The sequence below is a fragment of the Pistacia vera genome, unplaced genomic scaffold, assembly GCF_008641045.1.
Source record: "Pistacia vera cultivar Batoury unplaced genomic scaffold, PisVer_v2 Contig1062, whole genome shotgun sequence".
In the NCBI taxonomy this organism is placed as follows: Eukaryota; Viridiplantae; Streptophyta; class Magnoliopsida; order Sapindales; family Anacardiaceae; genus Pistacia; species Pistacia vera.
This window is the reverse complement of record NW_022195096.1, coordinates 1-17379: the sequence shown is the minus strand read 5'-3', so window position 1 is coordinate 17379 and position 17379 is coordinate 1. Positions and strand designations below refer to the sequence as shown.

Genomic DNA, 17379 nt, shown 5'->3' with positions numbered 1-17379 from the left:
CTACAACATCTTCATACAATATCCCCATTTCTTGAACTCTGTTTTTCACCTTCATAAAAAGAAAAAGATATAAAAACTTACTGCAAACCTAGATGGGTATCTTGGCTTTCTCTTTCTTTTGTGGGGTTGATTCCTTCTTGTTGTTTAGTTGAATCGCAAGTTGGAGATTTCATCAAAAGAAAAGTGAATAGAAACAAACATTTAAGTGAGAAAGAAAGAGTTAAGGGCAGAGAGAATGAAAAATGGGTGGGAAATTTTGTCAAAGCGAAAATTTTGATGGGTGGGAAACTTTTGTCTTAGTAAAATTTTTAATTTTTGTTTTTTAAACTTAATCTTTACAGTTTTTAACTGTCAAAGATTTTAACTATCAAAAATTAAGACTACAATTATCAAGAAAAAATTTCCTGCAATTTATTTTTGATCAAATCCTTGACATTTAATAACTATCAAGAATCATCTAAAACAATCAAGGATTATTTCAAATTCTTGACAGTTCATAAACTGTCAAGAATTACAATTCTTGATATTTTTAAGAACGGTCAAGAAAACTTATCAACTCATTCTGTCAAGGAAGGGGGATTTTCTAGTAGTGATTTCTAGGAATGAAGATGATTAAGTGAAGCCATTAGGGTTTTTTTGTTTGAGAGAGTAGGCTAGAAGAGTTGAAAACGAGTGAATGAGATTATTAGGAAATTTTGGGAAATTTTGTGAAATTTTGGCAGGTATTAGGTGTTATTTTCCTTGTTAAGTAAAAAGTTTTGTTTGGTCTCTACATGAATGAAAAGTAACAAAATAAACCCAAAATAATATGTTTTGGACCCTAAACAATAAAAATGAGACAAAATCAACCTCATTTTGTGTTGGCGGGAATGACATTTTGTTTCCCGGTAAATAATTGGATATATGGTAACACTTATAAAATGTTGCTGCATTTTGATTATATGGTAACATTATGAAAAAGCTACTATATTATTAGGTTTATTGTGACACTTCAAAAATGCCACTGTAGTTCCTATATTAGTAACATTTTACAAAAAAATGTTACCATTAATATAAAATGTGTTATAAAAAGTTAAAGTGTTACATATAAAAATTGTTATCGTAATATTTTAACATCAAGTGTTACCATAGATAGCCTACAGTAACACTTTAAGGAAAAATGTTACTATCCAGTGTTACCGTAAACCATTTTTGTTCTAGTGCCCATTACGAAGTTAAAGCCACCTATTTAGGAATGTCACTAACAATAGATGTTTAAACAAATTAAAGCAAATGTTGTGAAAAAACGGATTGAAAATCAAACAATAAAATTGAAATACCATCTGTAAAAGAATGAGCTTTGACATAAAAATAAAAAAAAGTTACCTGTAATGGGGTAATGTAGGCGGCAAAAGTAGAATCAAAGAGATGGTAATGTAGGCGGCAAAAGTAGAATCAAACAATAAAATTGATTTTGGTTACTAGTAGTATATATTATTTTTTATAAACAATATTTAGTGGCTAACATTTTGGTTGCAAAAAATCCTATTAACAACTATAAATTTAGTTGCCAAAATAACATACCCAAAATTTTAGTTTATTTTAAGCGGGAACATGGGGCGCTCAAAATTCACCATACATTTGGCAACTAAAATCTTAGTTGCCAAAAGAAGATAATTTGCAACTAACTAATTAGTTACACAATAGTAATTTTAGTCACAAATTAAAATAATATTTTTTCATTTTATCGGAAAAGTTAGGGTCGAAAAAATTCATCAACTTTTAGACTAAATACATTTTAGTTGCTATACATGAGTTTTTGCAACTATTTGTAATATGCACAAAATAACCAGTTGCCAAATGTACCTTGGGCCCTTTGTAATTATTGTCAGAGGCTTGGATATTTAGGTAATTTTATTATTTTGTAACTAATAAAATAGTTACAAATTAATTAATAAATGTTTGCATCTAATTTAGCAACTATTCAGTAGTTGCAAATAATTGTTTTCTGTAACCATAGTTTTAGTTGCAGAATCCCTTTTGTAGTTGCCAATTGTGTTCGCGCAAGAATTGGAAACCAAATAAATTAGTGGTTGATGTGATAATTTGGGCAACAAATCAAATTAGTTGCAAAATATTAATTTTAGACGCCAAAGGCGAGAATAAATGGGCCCTAGAATTTTATTCCCTTTGGCCGACTAATTGGAGTTTAGTTACTAAATGTGGGGTATCTGCAACTATTTTTGCCTAGTTGCAAAACAATTGGTTGCGAAAAGTACTTTTTCTTATAGTGTGTAGATTTGTAAATTGTCAAGGGGTAATTAATAATTAACCCATCCAATTCAAAAATTGATTATTTTTTAAATGTATGTCATGTACTTGTTTGTATATTGCATGGTGTTTGTTACATGAGCCTTAGACCCATGGTGAATGTTTTAAAATTTTTGGGTATGCATGGTTGTTATTTATTAAATAGGGCCTACGTGTCCTACCTTTCTCCCCTTCTCAATGTACATTCTTTTCTCATCTCATTCCCCTCGAATGCAAATCAAGGTTTCTAAATTTGTTGATGTAAAGAATTTTGTATAATTATTCTCACTGTAAATTTAGAATGATGTTTTTGTAATGTACTTGAAGATGGATCAAGGAAGAGACAATCATACTTGAAGACTCAAGATTTTATTACAAGACCCCTAGGTGACCTACTGATTCCTCTAGGCTTGAGGAAATTGGTTTTAGTTAGGCCATGTACCGACATGTTTTAATATTTTGTTTAGAATGCATGCTAAGGTTGAATGTTCAATAACATGCCATACAATGTCATTCTAAAAAAGATAATAATCTGGTGAGACATTAAATAATAACCCCTCAATTAAGGTATATTAAGTCACATATGCCTTCCATCACCATGGTTTTAATCAAACAATTATTCGTCTGAACCTTGTTCGCCAAAGCGAAGTGTACACTTTTACCAGTGGGAGGTTAAAATTCATTGGAGTTTTCCTCAATGGTGATGGGTCGACTTAAAATGATGGTTTTGCTTGTTCGCCAAAGCGAAGGTTGATAAACACGTCATAGGCATAGTAGAGAAGTACACATATTGTGTGTACTTAGTGGCATGTAGTGTCTACTCTACTGATACTGAGAATCACACTTGAGGACGATGGTTGGGGCCATTGGATTGTGTGATTGGCTTGATGACTTCTTCACATTTGAGGTTGATAGTAGGAGCTATCAACTGGAGTGGATTAACTTTGTTGGCCTCCCTAATCAACCCATTTTGGCTTGTTTGCCAAAGCGAAGGTTTGAAATGGGCCAGATGGGATCTCAATCCACTAGGAAAGCCAACGGGCTTTCCCGAGTTAATAGTGAGGGCTATTGACTTGAGGAAAATAGTGGGAGCATCGTTTAATAAAAGACCATATTAAATAATAATGAACTTTATAATGACTTTTTCTTTTCTGCAATTGTAGATTCACCAAAATGAGCATTATGAAGCTGCGACTGATAATCGAGAAAGAAAACAGGTTGGATGGATCCAATTTCTTAGACTAGTATCGTAATCTTCGGATTATACTCAAGTCGGAAAAGAAATTGTATATCCTTGAAAAGCCATACATGACTGAGCCTGATCCTAATGTCACTTAGGAAGTAAATGACACTTATCAAAAGTTCCTTGATGATGCTGATGGCGTTCAATGCTTGATGTTAACATCGATGACACTATGCTGCAAAAGCAGCATGAGAATATGGACACTGCTGCCATTATTCTACACGTCAAGGAGCTTTTCGAAGGAAATGCTCGACATGAGAGGTACAAGGTGTCAAAAGCACTGTTTCGAAGTCTTCTGACTAAAGGAGCCTAAGTTGGCCCTCATGTGCTCAAGATGATCGAGCACATAGAAAGGCTTGAGACTTTGGGAATTGAGTTGGATGCAGAATTACAAATGGATTTGATTCTGCAATCCTTGCCTGACTCTTATGCACCCTTCATAATGAACTTCAATATGAACACAATGGTGAAAACCATGTCGAAGCTTTTAAACTGTCATGATCGGGGGCTATCGTCTATCTTGCCACCTTCGGGCTCAAGCGCTTTCCCCGCGCACTGGACACGTCCAAGGTATTGTCTACTTTGGGTCCTTCTAGCCACGCCTCCTTCGGACCCTCACAGCTTTGTTTCGCTTCGTGGTCTTTTTTCCACCTTGCGAACGCCTCCCCCATGACTTGAACCTTGGACTTATACCTTGGCCAAGTAACATGAGTACCATTGGGCTATAAGTAACACCCACATCAAGGTACGTAATTTTATTTATGCTATAATACCCTTAGTTGGATTTCTTTGAAGTTACTGATAAGCGTATTATATACTATGATTTTACATTGAATTTTGATAGGATTTAGGATACTTTTCATGCAATTTGGGCCATAATTGCTACCTAATTCTATTAATTTGTCTTTGTAGGCCTAAACGATGATTTTTAGCATAAATGACAGTTTTGAGCGTAAATTGTGTAACTTGAGCTTGAAAACTCGGAATGACCTGAATTTAGAAGCTTTGGAAAGCTAAGAAGAAGAGCTACAACGTTCATGTTTTGGGTTTTTCCTAATTCTGACTGAACAAAGGTGAAAACTTGGCTTGACGTCGTGAAAAGTACGCTGGGAACTGAATAAAAACGTCTTTGGACGTGCTTCAGTATTTCTGCCATAACTTGAGATGTAGACCTCTTATTGTGCTGATTCTTGAACTACCAGAACGATAATTGAAAGGGCTACAATTTATATGTTTAACACTTTTCCATATTCGAACTATATCATGCTCAAATTGGGCCTGTAATTCTTCACCGCGGCGAGGAAAAAGCTTCGCCGCGGCGAAACCTGCGTCAGATGCAAAAATAAAACGACGCGTTTTGGCTTGCTAGGGCTTCGTCCTTAAGTGAGAGAGGTATAAATTAGAGCGAAAAGGAAGAGAAAAGGGGCTTGGTTCGTGATTTGGGAGGCAGCTCATGGAAGGAGAAGATTATTGAAGATTTGGGCTTCAAATTAGAGAAGATTTCTCCATCTTTTGCTTGCTTTTCAATGATGAATCTTGATTCAGTTTGTTTTTGTTGTTTTATTTCGTTTTTGAGTATGAACTGAGTTGTTTAGCTAGGGTTTGATGTAATCTTGATACAATGATTCAAATTTATATGGATTGAATTACTTTGAGTTTTAATTTCATGATTGAGTGTTTATCTCTTTGCTTAATGTCTTTTGGATGCTTGATCACCATTCAAATGTGTGTTGTTCACAATGAGACTGAGAAGTGATTTGTGATTGTGCCTCTTGGGATAAATACCATAGATTAGCAAACGCTAGAGATAGGTTTAGCGATCTATGAAATCTAGATAGAATTCCACAAAGCTTAAAATCCTTTGAACTATTAATCTTCATTTTGTTGGGTGCGGAAGCTTAATAGGGATAAGTAGGGAAATGTAGCATGAGAATGTATGTTTTACAACTTAGGGAATTCGATTTTCAATCAAGGAATTAGAACTTGGGTAATAGATTCTATGATTTGGGTTAGCGTATTTAGGTGAATTCAACACCCTAGCATTTGTTTTAGAATTGTTTAATTAGTTAAGTTGTTGGGTTTTGCATTTGTATTTAGTTTGTTAATCTTCCATCAATCCAATTTATTGTTGCTTCAATTAGGACTTAAACTAGAAAAATCGGTAATTAGTAACACTATCCTCGTGGGAACGATACTCACTCATCACTTTATTACTTTTTGCGACTAGTATACTTGCTATTTTTGCATGTTGTAGTAAACACGCATCAGTTACCTTAGACAAATGTGAAGAAAATTCCTTAAAACTTCATAGGGGTACAATGGTCTTTTCACTCATAATTAGATGAAAAAGTGGGAAGTGAAAGGAAGCAAAATAATGTGAAGAAGATAATAAAAATGAGGGTATTTGGTAATTGACTAAAGGATATAGATGGAATTTCATAGAAAGTGCAAGGGCAAAATGGGAATACATGCATATAATATTAGATATAAGGTTTCATTGAAGAAACCCTAGCCTTATTTAGCCCTTGTACATGCCACCCTCACCCCATTTTCTCTCAATTTTCTTCACTAAATTTCAAAGGGAAATCATAGGATTTGGCTTGGATTTTTATAGATTTTTCAATCCTAAAGCATCCAAAGGTAAGATTCTAGCACAAGGAGTGTGATTAAACTTTAAAGTTTTAAATTCTTATGGTTGTTATATGATCTAGGTCCAAAAGGAAGAGACTTTTAGCAAAAGGAGGTGATATCACACATTCAAGGTAAGTAAACCTAATTTTAGCCTTGATTTGAGCAAGAATTGTGTAGTATGATTCTTGCATGTTTTTATGTGATTGTATGTGAGAATTGTTGGCTGTTTTTGATGTTGAATGATGTGTAATTTCCAGCCATGAGAAGTAGTGTATGGTTATGTGATAATTTGGTGAAGTTATGGAAGAATTAGTGTTGAAATTTTTGAAGTGTTGAGAATTGTTGAAAATGGCCAGGTTTGATGCTATAATTAGTGAGTTTTTGCTCAAATTTTGGTGGATTTAGAGAGAGGTGGAAGTGTAGCCAACTTAGTAGTTATATGTGCATATGAATTGTTTGATGAAAATCTAAAGAGAAAATGCATGCATGAGTTGGCTAAACCCTAATGAAGAAAGGGTTAGAGAAAGGCAAGAATTGAAGTAGGAAGATTATGTTGGGCTTAACCAAGTGTAAATGTTAGTATTCAAGAGTGCATATTGTTATGCCAAAATTTAATATATCACTTGGTCATGTTAGTTCCATGAGAGAAATGACCTTTAGTGCTTGGTTCTAGTTACTTGAACCTTTACTACTTCTTGAAATGTACATGGAAGTGTTAGAGAAGAATTGCAAGTTAAAGTGTTACTTTGATATGGCAATTGTGATAGTAGAGAATGGTAGAATATGTCATGACATACCATTATGCCGTAATGAATTTTCAAGTTTGTATATGTGAACTTGGAAAACATATTAAAGAATGGGCTTGATCATGTATATATTGTGCACATGATATATATATAACCTTGATTTAGTAAATTAGAATATGAAAGAATATGTTAGCAAAGAATGAGAAAAGAAAGAAAAGAGAATGGCTTGTACTTTTGTTTTAAGCTAACATGCAAGTACGTATTTTTTCTCATTTACTAAAGAATGCAAGTGTAGAATTTCCATAGCTTGGAAATTCAAGTTGAAATGTGTATAGTATCTCTTTCTATTCTCTTTCTACAACATGTTATGTTATAAGGTTGTTGCGATGGGGAACCCGTGAGTGACAGAGATGCCTACATGCACTCTGCCATCGGTGAGCGGCATCAGCAGAGAGATACAATATTTGTACAGTCCGTCAGTAGTGTATGTGGATGAGGACTGTACCCAGCAGAGCATACCTAAATGCATGCCACCATCAGTGAGCGGCCACAACAGAGAGATACAACATTTGTACAATCCATCAATAGTGCATGTAGATGAGGACTGTACCTAGTCACATGGCTAGGGTTCCAAATCCATGCATTAACCTAGTTCGATCGGCAAACCAGAATAGAAGAAAGAAAAGAAAAAGAAACAGAGAAGAAAAGAAAGAGATACAACATAAGAGACAGATAACATAAAAGAAAAGAAAGTTCTTTTCTTAGGAAACTTTATTATTCTACATATGTATTATGCTACTTACATGATTCAATATTTCTTATGTGCTCGACGATGTACAGTTTTATTCATTGTCTTTGCATGTTGATAAGTAGCAAACCAGAGTATCATAAAAGAATGTGGAATATCATAAAAGAATGAAGAGAATTATCAAAGATTAAAGTGAGAAAAGGGAAATCAGAACATGAGTAATGGAGTAAAAATAGTAGTGTAGTTTGGTTTACTTACTGAGCAATTAGTGCTCACTATGTTATTCGACTATTTTGTAGGTACTTGATGATTTACGATTGGGTGGGACGTCAAGACGTGGAGGAGTTTGGCGGCACTGTCCAAGACTACCTTTGTACTCATTAAAGTATATCAGTATTTTGTGTATATATTTATATGAATTAAAATTAGAATTTTCGGATTTTACATTATATACCTCTATGTATATATATGTTTACAAAGTTATTTAGTGGATTTTTATCATATATTTCTTAAGGAATTACTAGTTAGACAGTATATTACATGAACATGCTGAGGACTACAGATCAGGACTTGAAGAAGTCTAAGCCTGTTTTATTGGTAGTTGCTAGCAAAGGAAAGGGTAACGTCAAGGGTAAGGCCAAGGCCAAACCCAAGCCCAAGCCCAAAGGACAGGTGCTCTTGGGCCTGAGAGTGGCATAGGGAAGGGCGGGAAAGTAGTCTGCTTCTATTGTGGCAAGCCTGACCATTGAAGGAAACACTGCAAGGCTTTCCTCGCAAGTAAGAAGAAGACAGATGCTTCGACTTCAGGTATATTTATGATTGAGATTAACTTCTCTCCCTCAACATCTTGGGTCATTGACACAAAATGTGGTACTCATATTTGTACTACTGTGCAGGGACTGAGACAGAGTAGAGTGCTTGCCAAGGGAGAAGTGGACCTACGAGTTGGAAATAGAGCACATGTGGCTACATTGGTTGTAGGGACTTACTGTTAATCTTTGCCTATAGGCTTGTTGTTGGAACTACATAACTATTATTACATACCTTCTATTCTAGAAATATTATTTCAGTATCCGCTTTGGATAATGTAGGGTATCATTTTGAGATATCTAATGGATTGTTGTCCTTTGTTTGAATGGTATTCTATTTGGAATTGCAAGGTTATGTAACGGGTTATATGTTATTGATTTAAACAATAAAGATATTCTCAATGTTGAAACCAAGAAAGCTAAACATAGCGATCAAAACCAAACATACCTCTGGCACTATAGATTGGGTCATGTTAATAAGACCCGCATTGCAAAACAACAAAAAGATGGAGTTTTGGACTCTTTTGACTTTCAGTCATTTGAGGTATGCGAGTCTTGCCTATTAGGCAAGATGACCAAGTCTCCTTTCACAGGACAAGGTGAAAGGGCTACTGAACTGTTAGGCGTCAATCATAGTGATGTATGTGGTCCACTAACAGTTAAAGCTAGAGGTGGATATTCATACTTCATCACATTTACTAATGATTTTAGTAGATATGGTTATGTCTACCTTATGAGACATAAATCTGAAGCCTTTGATAAATTCAAAGAATTCAAGAATGAAGTACAGAATATGTTAGGCAAAAGTATTAAAGCTTTTTAGTCGGATCGAAGAGGTGAATACTTAAGCTTAGGGTTTTCTGAATACTTGAAGGAATGTGGGATAGTATCACAACTCACCCCTCCATATAAACCCCAGCATAATGGAGTGTCTAAAAGGAGGAATAGGACCTTACTTGACATGGTTATGTCTATGATGAGTTTTAGTGATCTACCTACATCATTCTAGGGTTATGCCCTAGAGACTATGACTCACGTTTTGAACCGTGTGCCGTTAAAGTCTGTAGATAAGACTCTATATGAACTATGGAGTAGGCGAAAGCCCAACTTGTCTCATCTAAGGATTTGGGGTTGTGAAGCTTATGTTAAGAAATTGACTTCGAATAAGCTGGGCCCAAAATCCCGTAAATGTATATTTTTGGGGTATCCAAATGAGACCAAAGGATACTATTTCTATCACCCAGAAATAGAACTCGATGAAGTTCTAGAACCACAAATATACTAGACGAAGGACGGGATGATATGCGATAAGAAGTGACTGAACATCAGGAGGAGGTTGCTCCATAACCTGTGGATCAAAGTGAACCACCCCAGGTAGCACATGAGCTACGTAGATCTAGAAGAATATGCCATGAGCCCGAGAGATACAATTATCTCGTGACTCAACATGGTGACGTACTAGTCTACCAAGACGACGAGCCCAGAACCTACGAAGATGCTATATTAGATCCATATTTCGTTAAATGGCTTGAAGCCATGAAATCTGAGATGGACTCCATGTACCAGAACCAAGTATGGTCTCTAGTGGAACCACTTGAAGGGGTAAAACCCATAGGGTGTAAATGGGTCTTCAAGAAGAACACTGACATGGATGGCAAGGTGCATACTTATAAGGCATGACTAGTTGCCAAAGGTTTCAAACAAATTCATGGTATTGACTATGAAGAAACCTTTTCCCTGGTTGCCATGATTAAATCCATTCAGATTATGCTTGCGATTATTGCATATCATGACTATGAGATTTGGCAAATGGATGTCAAAACAGCTTTCCTGAATGGAAACCTTGAAGAGGATGTATATATGACACAACACGATGGTTTCGTTCTTGATAGGCAAGCTGATAGGGTATGCAAGTTTCAGAGATCCATTTATAGACTCAAGCAAGCTTTAAGGAACTGGAATATTCGTTTTGATGAAGCAGTAAAAGAATTCGATTTTATCAAGAATGAATATGAGCCCTGTGTTTACAAGAAAGTGAGTGGGAGCACAGTGGCATTCCTAGTGTTCTATGTCGATGACATACTTCTAATCGAGAATGATATACCCAGCTTGCAGTCAGTAAAGACTTGGTTATCCAAGTACTTTTCCATGAAGGACTTAGGGGAAGTAGCTTACATCCTTGGAATAAAGATCTATCGTGATAGTTCGCGTAGGTTGCTTGGCCTAAGTCAGAGTGCATATATTGACAAAGTACTGAAAATATTCAGTATGGAAGAATCCAAGAAGGGATTTCTTCCAATGTCACATGGTGTTTATCTCTCTAAGGATATGTGTCCTAGAACACAAGATGAGAGAGATAGGATAAAGAGGATCCCATATGCATCAGCAATTGGATCCATTATGTATGCCATGCTATGTACTTAGATTGATGTCTCATGTGCTTTGAGCACTTGTAGTAGATATCAATCGGATCCAGGTGAGCATCACTGGATGGTTGTCAAGAACATTCTTAAGTACCTGAAGAGGACTAAGGATATGTTCTTGGTTTATGGAGGGGAAGATGAGCTCACTGTAAGAGGATATAGTGATGCTAATTTGCAAACGAACAAAGATGATTATCTATGGCAATCAGGGTTTGTATTTTGTCTCAATGGGGGTGTAGTGAGCTGGAAGAGCTCCAAGCAAAACACTATAGCAAACTCTACAATGGTTGCTGAGTATATTGCATTATCAGATGCAACCAAGGAGGTAGTTTGGATTAAGGAGTTCGTCACCGAACTTGGTATGGTTTCCACGATTGTTGATCCAATTGACATCTATTGTGACAACAATGGAGCAATCGCTCAAGCTAGGGAACCACGGTCTCATCAGAAGTCCCAACACATACTCAGACGATTCCATCTCATCAGAGAAATAGTTGAGAAGAAAGATGTACAGATCAGTAAAGTGCATACTAACAACAAACTCATAGATCCACTAACAAAGCCTCTGTCGCAGCAGAGGCATTAAAAGCACTTGAGATCAATTGGTATCAAATACATGGATGATTGGCTGTAGTGCAAGTGGGAGATTGTTGAAGTTGGTGCCCTAGAGCCAATAAATTATTGTAGATTTGACTCTTTGTAATAATGTTCATTGATCAATAAAAAGACATTTTATTCTATATCGCGTAAATTATTATTGTATGTATTGATATATGTCCTTAGAATGGTAGAACCGTGACAAGGGTATCAAGTGTTTCAAATCTTGATAGTGAGAACCCTATGAGCACATATGGTGGCCATTCTAGAAACATCTGTAACCCTAATATTATTCTGAAGTAAGGGCATAGATAATACGGTAAGGTTATCATAGTGTTGAACGACCCTGTCGAAAGGCAGTGACTAATCTCACTTGTTAAGGTTGTTTGGTGACAAGCTGGTGTAACACATGGGTGCTTGTTGTAGGCAAGTTCACTAGACTGACCCACTAAAGGATTCCATATGGATGGTAACCCCAATGTCTATAGAACAAATCCTCTAACGAATGGTGGTGCATGTAATCCTTAGACCTGAGATCACCGGAGCGCCTTGTGCACTGATTGGTGTAGTTTGACACTAGCCCAACGCAGTTCTATTTAAAGTTATCAATACAGTAGTGATTGGCTGCATCAAGGAGTGTATCAAGACTATGGTGGATCGACAAAAGATTCATCACTCCCAGGTACAGGGAAGTTATCTCATGGCGTAATTCAGTAAATGACAATGACACTAAAACTGTGGGCACAGTGGGATTGAGTTGTTGCTCTATCCAGTTTATAATTCTAGTCATTGGTCTAGTAACTGAATACATACATATCGAGAGTAACTGAGGTTGACACTATTTTTGTACCTCGGTCTTGTTAAGATAACAGATGATGAAAGGATTAAATTGTATGGTAACCATATCATTGACAGGTAGTTGCTGCTGAATCCGAATATATCGGGTGGCCATGATGCCTTGCTAGGGGCCAATCTTGGTCTATGTAGTGAGACGATTAATTGGTGTTAATTGCGATACTACAAACTACCGGTATGATAAGGAGCCTACGGGTCACACACATAGAAGATAATTTAAGAACCAGTTTATAAGAAGGGCGTTTTCATCTTTTTAGGTGAAAGGGTATTTTGGTAATCTCATAGTGCAATTAAATTTGCTGAGATTGTAGCCTTTATTTAATTTAATATTAAAATTAAATAAGTGAGATTATATTTAAATATGTGTTTGCATATATTTAAATGAATTATTGTTATTGTTAAATTTTAATATATTTTATATATATTAATTGAATTGAATTGAAATAATAATTATAATAATAATAATTAAAATATCTAAATGGGGTTGTTTGGACATAGGGGCTGTTTGGGTTGGTGCCCAAGCATGGAATAGGGCATTGTGTGCACTGTGGACTATATAAGTGCAACAATTTTTGAACTAAATAAGAATTCATTCATTCACATTTAATTAAAAAAACTCAAGCCCCTTTTTCTCTCTTCCCACGCTGGTTTGCTTTTTGGGTTGAATCAAATATCACTTGATTCTTGTTCTTGGTTCTTAAGGCTAAAGAGGATCTAGCAAATCTCTCTTTAGTTCCTTAGGGTTATCTTCGTGTGGACTACCGTTGATTTGATCCTACCCTTAGATTGATAGCGAAACCCATTTAGAGACAAGTTGGAGGAGTCTCCAAACATGCGTATGATTTCTTAACTCTAAACTTATTTTGTTATTTTTTACTTTTTTTTGTAGATTCTAATTTAATGTAAAAACTGAATTTTTATGCCCTGATCTTGGTTCTAAGGAACAATCTATGTTATATATATTTTTGTTTTCTGCTGTCATGACTTGATCGTTTCCTAACAAAATTAGGTGTGTCACTCATATTTGTTACAAAACACACATTGCAGAAGGAAGCTCTTATTTCATACTTGAAGTTGAGTTCAAATAACCATGATCAAGTTGTCATCTACCAAACTATTGGATCACTTAAAGTGAAATTACTACCAACCTCTCATGTGTTACATAATTAAAATGGTATCAAAACAGCATTTTGTTTCATAAGCAAATTGAACAACAAAAACAAGCACGAACTTCCTGTCAACCTTGCAAACTTGCATCAACCGCTGGAATTGCTTGGTATTCCCATTTCCTCCAACTATAAATCTACAATAGCATGTCATCAAAAACAAATAAACTTTAGCACAAATATTAACAAGGCCATTAGACATGGAAATACAATTAATATTGCATTTAGCTTTGAATAAAAAATGAATGTCTTGACCAAACTATAGAAAATGCAGTATCATCAAGCTCCAATTATAAAACCGCCTTCAAACAGAGAGATTAAGAATTTATTGAATGATGCAAACAAAGAGACGAGAATGCACCTTACTCAAGGCCAAACCAACAGCCAAGCAGCTGTAAAGGCCATGAGTGATACCAAGAACAAACAAGAAACGGAGAAGCTGCTCAAAACCTTCAAGTGAAACAAACGGTTCACGACCCTTCAATCAACAAGGAGTGTGTTAATAAGGCTAATTCACAAACCAAGAGTGCAACAAAGTTATTCAAATGGTAAGAGAAGAATTTTACCTCACTACATTGATGAGATGTGTGAGTGTTAATTCCTCTGGGCGGAATATCAGATTCATTTTGAAAAGAGAAGGAACTTTTTAACAAGACATGCTCATTGATGCCATAATCTTTTTCAGAACAGATATAAAATTTACTGCTGAACAGTGATGAATTCACACAAATCTCGGATATCCCTTTGTTGCCCATTGCGCCAACAACGAAGATATAAGCCCCAGCGCATCAGCTCTATCAGCAAAATAAATAAATAAAAATCACACAAATCAAAACCCAAATGCCATATAAGCAATGCTATTCTAAACCAAATAACAAAAGACAAACAGAACTTGATGAAAATTCAGTATCAATTTTAAATCAAGAAAGTGGAAAGTTGAAACTAATTGAAGAAACTCACCACCTTTAATCTTCTTAGTGAAGCAAATAGAGCCTTCCTCCTTTTTTCTTAAGCACTACATCAATAAAAAAAAAAAAAAAAAAAAAAATCAAATATTTTTCAACGAATTCGAACAGCTTTTTGGCAGTTGTTAATTTTTTCATATTCCCACCCCATTTGACTAAAATTTGTGAGCTAATCCAAATGGCTATTCTGGTTCCAAAATTGTAAAAGAAAAAACAAAATTCCTTTCACGTTGTAACGTTTTCCGAGCAACCAAACAGAGTTAATATTACAAAATTGATTTCCTCCAAACCTTTGGGAAATCTATCTAAACTCCAAGCTAGAAAGGATAAAGAAATTAATTTGGAGTTTCTTTCCATCTCCAACATTTTCTTGGGAATCAAATCAATACATATTACAAAGTTTCTATTTTTTCTAGGTAACAAATCCAATTCTTCAAACTTTTTAGAAACTTTCCTGAAAACCATCAAGGCAACTGCCATGTGGGTACTAAGTGGGAAAAAGATCAGGATTCTTAACACATTGTTTTTTTTGCACATTTTCTCAATAACGAAACAGATTTCCTAATCAAATTCCCCTTTTCTTAACAACTTAACATTTATCCAATGAGAAAAACTAGCAAACAATTTAATTTTCCCACACTTTCTGAGAAACCAAACAAGCCATTAACATAAAGCGGTTACTTTCTTGACCTTTTGACACCTCTTTCTTAAGCTAAGAAAAATGTTGGAAATTATATAGAATAACATATATCCTAACATAATCCCAAGATCATAGTCACCATTGCAATCACATTTTCATATAAATGAACTACAATGAATTTACACAGCATAAATACCTTCACTCCTTAACTCTGAAGCAATAAAGTTAATCTGGAAGAAAACCACGAAGAATGTTTCTGTTTTCCAAATTCTAGAGAGAGAGAGCGTATTTTCCTTTTGAATATTTGAGAGTGACAGTGTGTAACCTTTTCTAAAAGGAAAAGTCTTCCTTTTATATGGGAACGGTTCGTGAGAAACTACCAAAGGCAGTTACCACTTCTCACACCCCTTCATCATGGGTGTATTTATCCAATAAAAAATAACAATGTGGGTCCAAACTATTAACATAAGCAAGTAAATTTCAACAAGAAAGGATAAAAATAAAAAGAGAATTTCTTAACTTTCCCACATTTTCTCGGGAACCAAACATACCTTTCCAAATTTGTAAATAGACTTTTGACTTTTGAGCAAGATAACAAACGAAAACCAAGACTCTGATGACTGAAGCAATGGAGTACGTTGGAGTCTCCACCAGACCTCCCTTGCCTAATTATAACCTCCTCCATTTCTCTCATTTCCATAAACAACAACCCATCAACACTCAAAATAACAACCAACTTTCTCGAGAACTCTATAGTTCCCCGAGAAAACAGAGAACCCAAGTGAAGTAAAATGTCAGAAAGAGAAGGATCCTGGAAATACGGCAGTGGGAAACAAGAGGTACATGCTTACCAACTTAAACATAAATACGCTCTTACAATAAAAAAATAAAAAAACAATCTTCCATTATTTTGTGAGCTTCAACGTTAAAATTTTGCGTGTCAATAATTATATATTTAAGATGGATATTTAAGGTTACTGCCCGGGTAAAAAATCGTCTTGGACATTACCAGCCCTTGACATGAAACACCTCCTAAGTAGCCTAGTGTCATGACCCAATTCCGGTTCGGCCTACTCTAAGATGCATGTCATAGGCCGGCCCATTACATTAACCAAACTTCTCACGGATTGGATCATCTAAATTGGGCCATGCCATTATTCCACCTAGGCCCAAGCCCATCGGTCTAGGATCGCTTCAAAGGGTCCAGGGTTCTAGTTACACCCTAATTCATCTACATTCCTAATTCTTCTAAAATCCTGAATCTTATATGAATTAGAACTCTTACTCCTGGAATGGCAAGTAAATAAGGACTTTCCTGTTTACTGAAACTTTGCCAGTATGAACCTAGAGTTCTATAAGAATTCGAAGATCCTATGTTCACTATATAAACAGAGGTCCAACCTCTCATAATGGATCCATTATTTAATACTACCTTTTAGCTACTAAAGTTCTTGCTCGTAAGAACTAGCACCTTTGTCGTAGCTTTAGCCTCCAATAAGATTCTGATAACCTTTCCTCCCTTTAGCCCTCATTAAATTGCCCTTTTTAGCCTCATTGACTTGAGTGTCAGAGTGCCTACGGTAGACGTCACACCCAAGGGCAGACCCAACCCCTTAGAGGGTAGACCCTCACATTTTTAAAAAAAAAATTTGTTTATATAGGCCCCATACATTTTTTTTATTAATATATATATCCATGCCTACCTTCAAATTTAAAAAAAAAAATGAGAAATATTATACATATATCCAGACTCATAAAAAAATTGCCATTAATATATATATTCCACGCCTATATCATATTAAAAGTTTAAAACTCTCTCCACTATTTTCTACATCCACCTATTTTTTTATGATTTTATCTCTAAAATTCTTTACTCTCTCATTCTCTTTTTCACTTTCTCTATGTTATTCGTTCTTCAAACCTTTGAAGACTGAAATTGTTGAAGCTTTCAATAATCAAGGTGCCACAATTATATTCGTTTTATGTTTTATCAGTTTTAGGTATGTGTATTGGTCATTTCATTTTAGTTTATTTTAGGGCTGAATCATGCTTTTTTTTTTTTTTTTTTGAGGTTTTTTTATCCTAATTTGATGAAAAAGGGCATGGATCTTGTGAGTTTGTTTTATGTTTTGTGTTTAAGAATGTTCCTGCTTTCCCAAATTAAACCTTAACTGTAACGCTCACATGGAGGTACGTAATTTAATTTATGCTCTTATACCTTTAGTTGATTTTTTGCTAAAGTTATTTTGAGAAAATGTGAAGAAAAT

General features: G+C 35.2%; 1 pseudogene; it reads right to left on the bottom strand.

The window, feature by feature from the left end:
- LOC116131010 overlaps positions 1 to 15806 on the bottom strand; it is a 36494-nt pseudogene extending 20688 nt beyond the window's left edge.
- Between the last annotated feature and the right edge of the window lie 1573 nt (positions 15807 to 17379).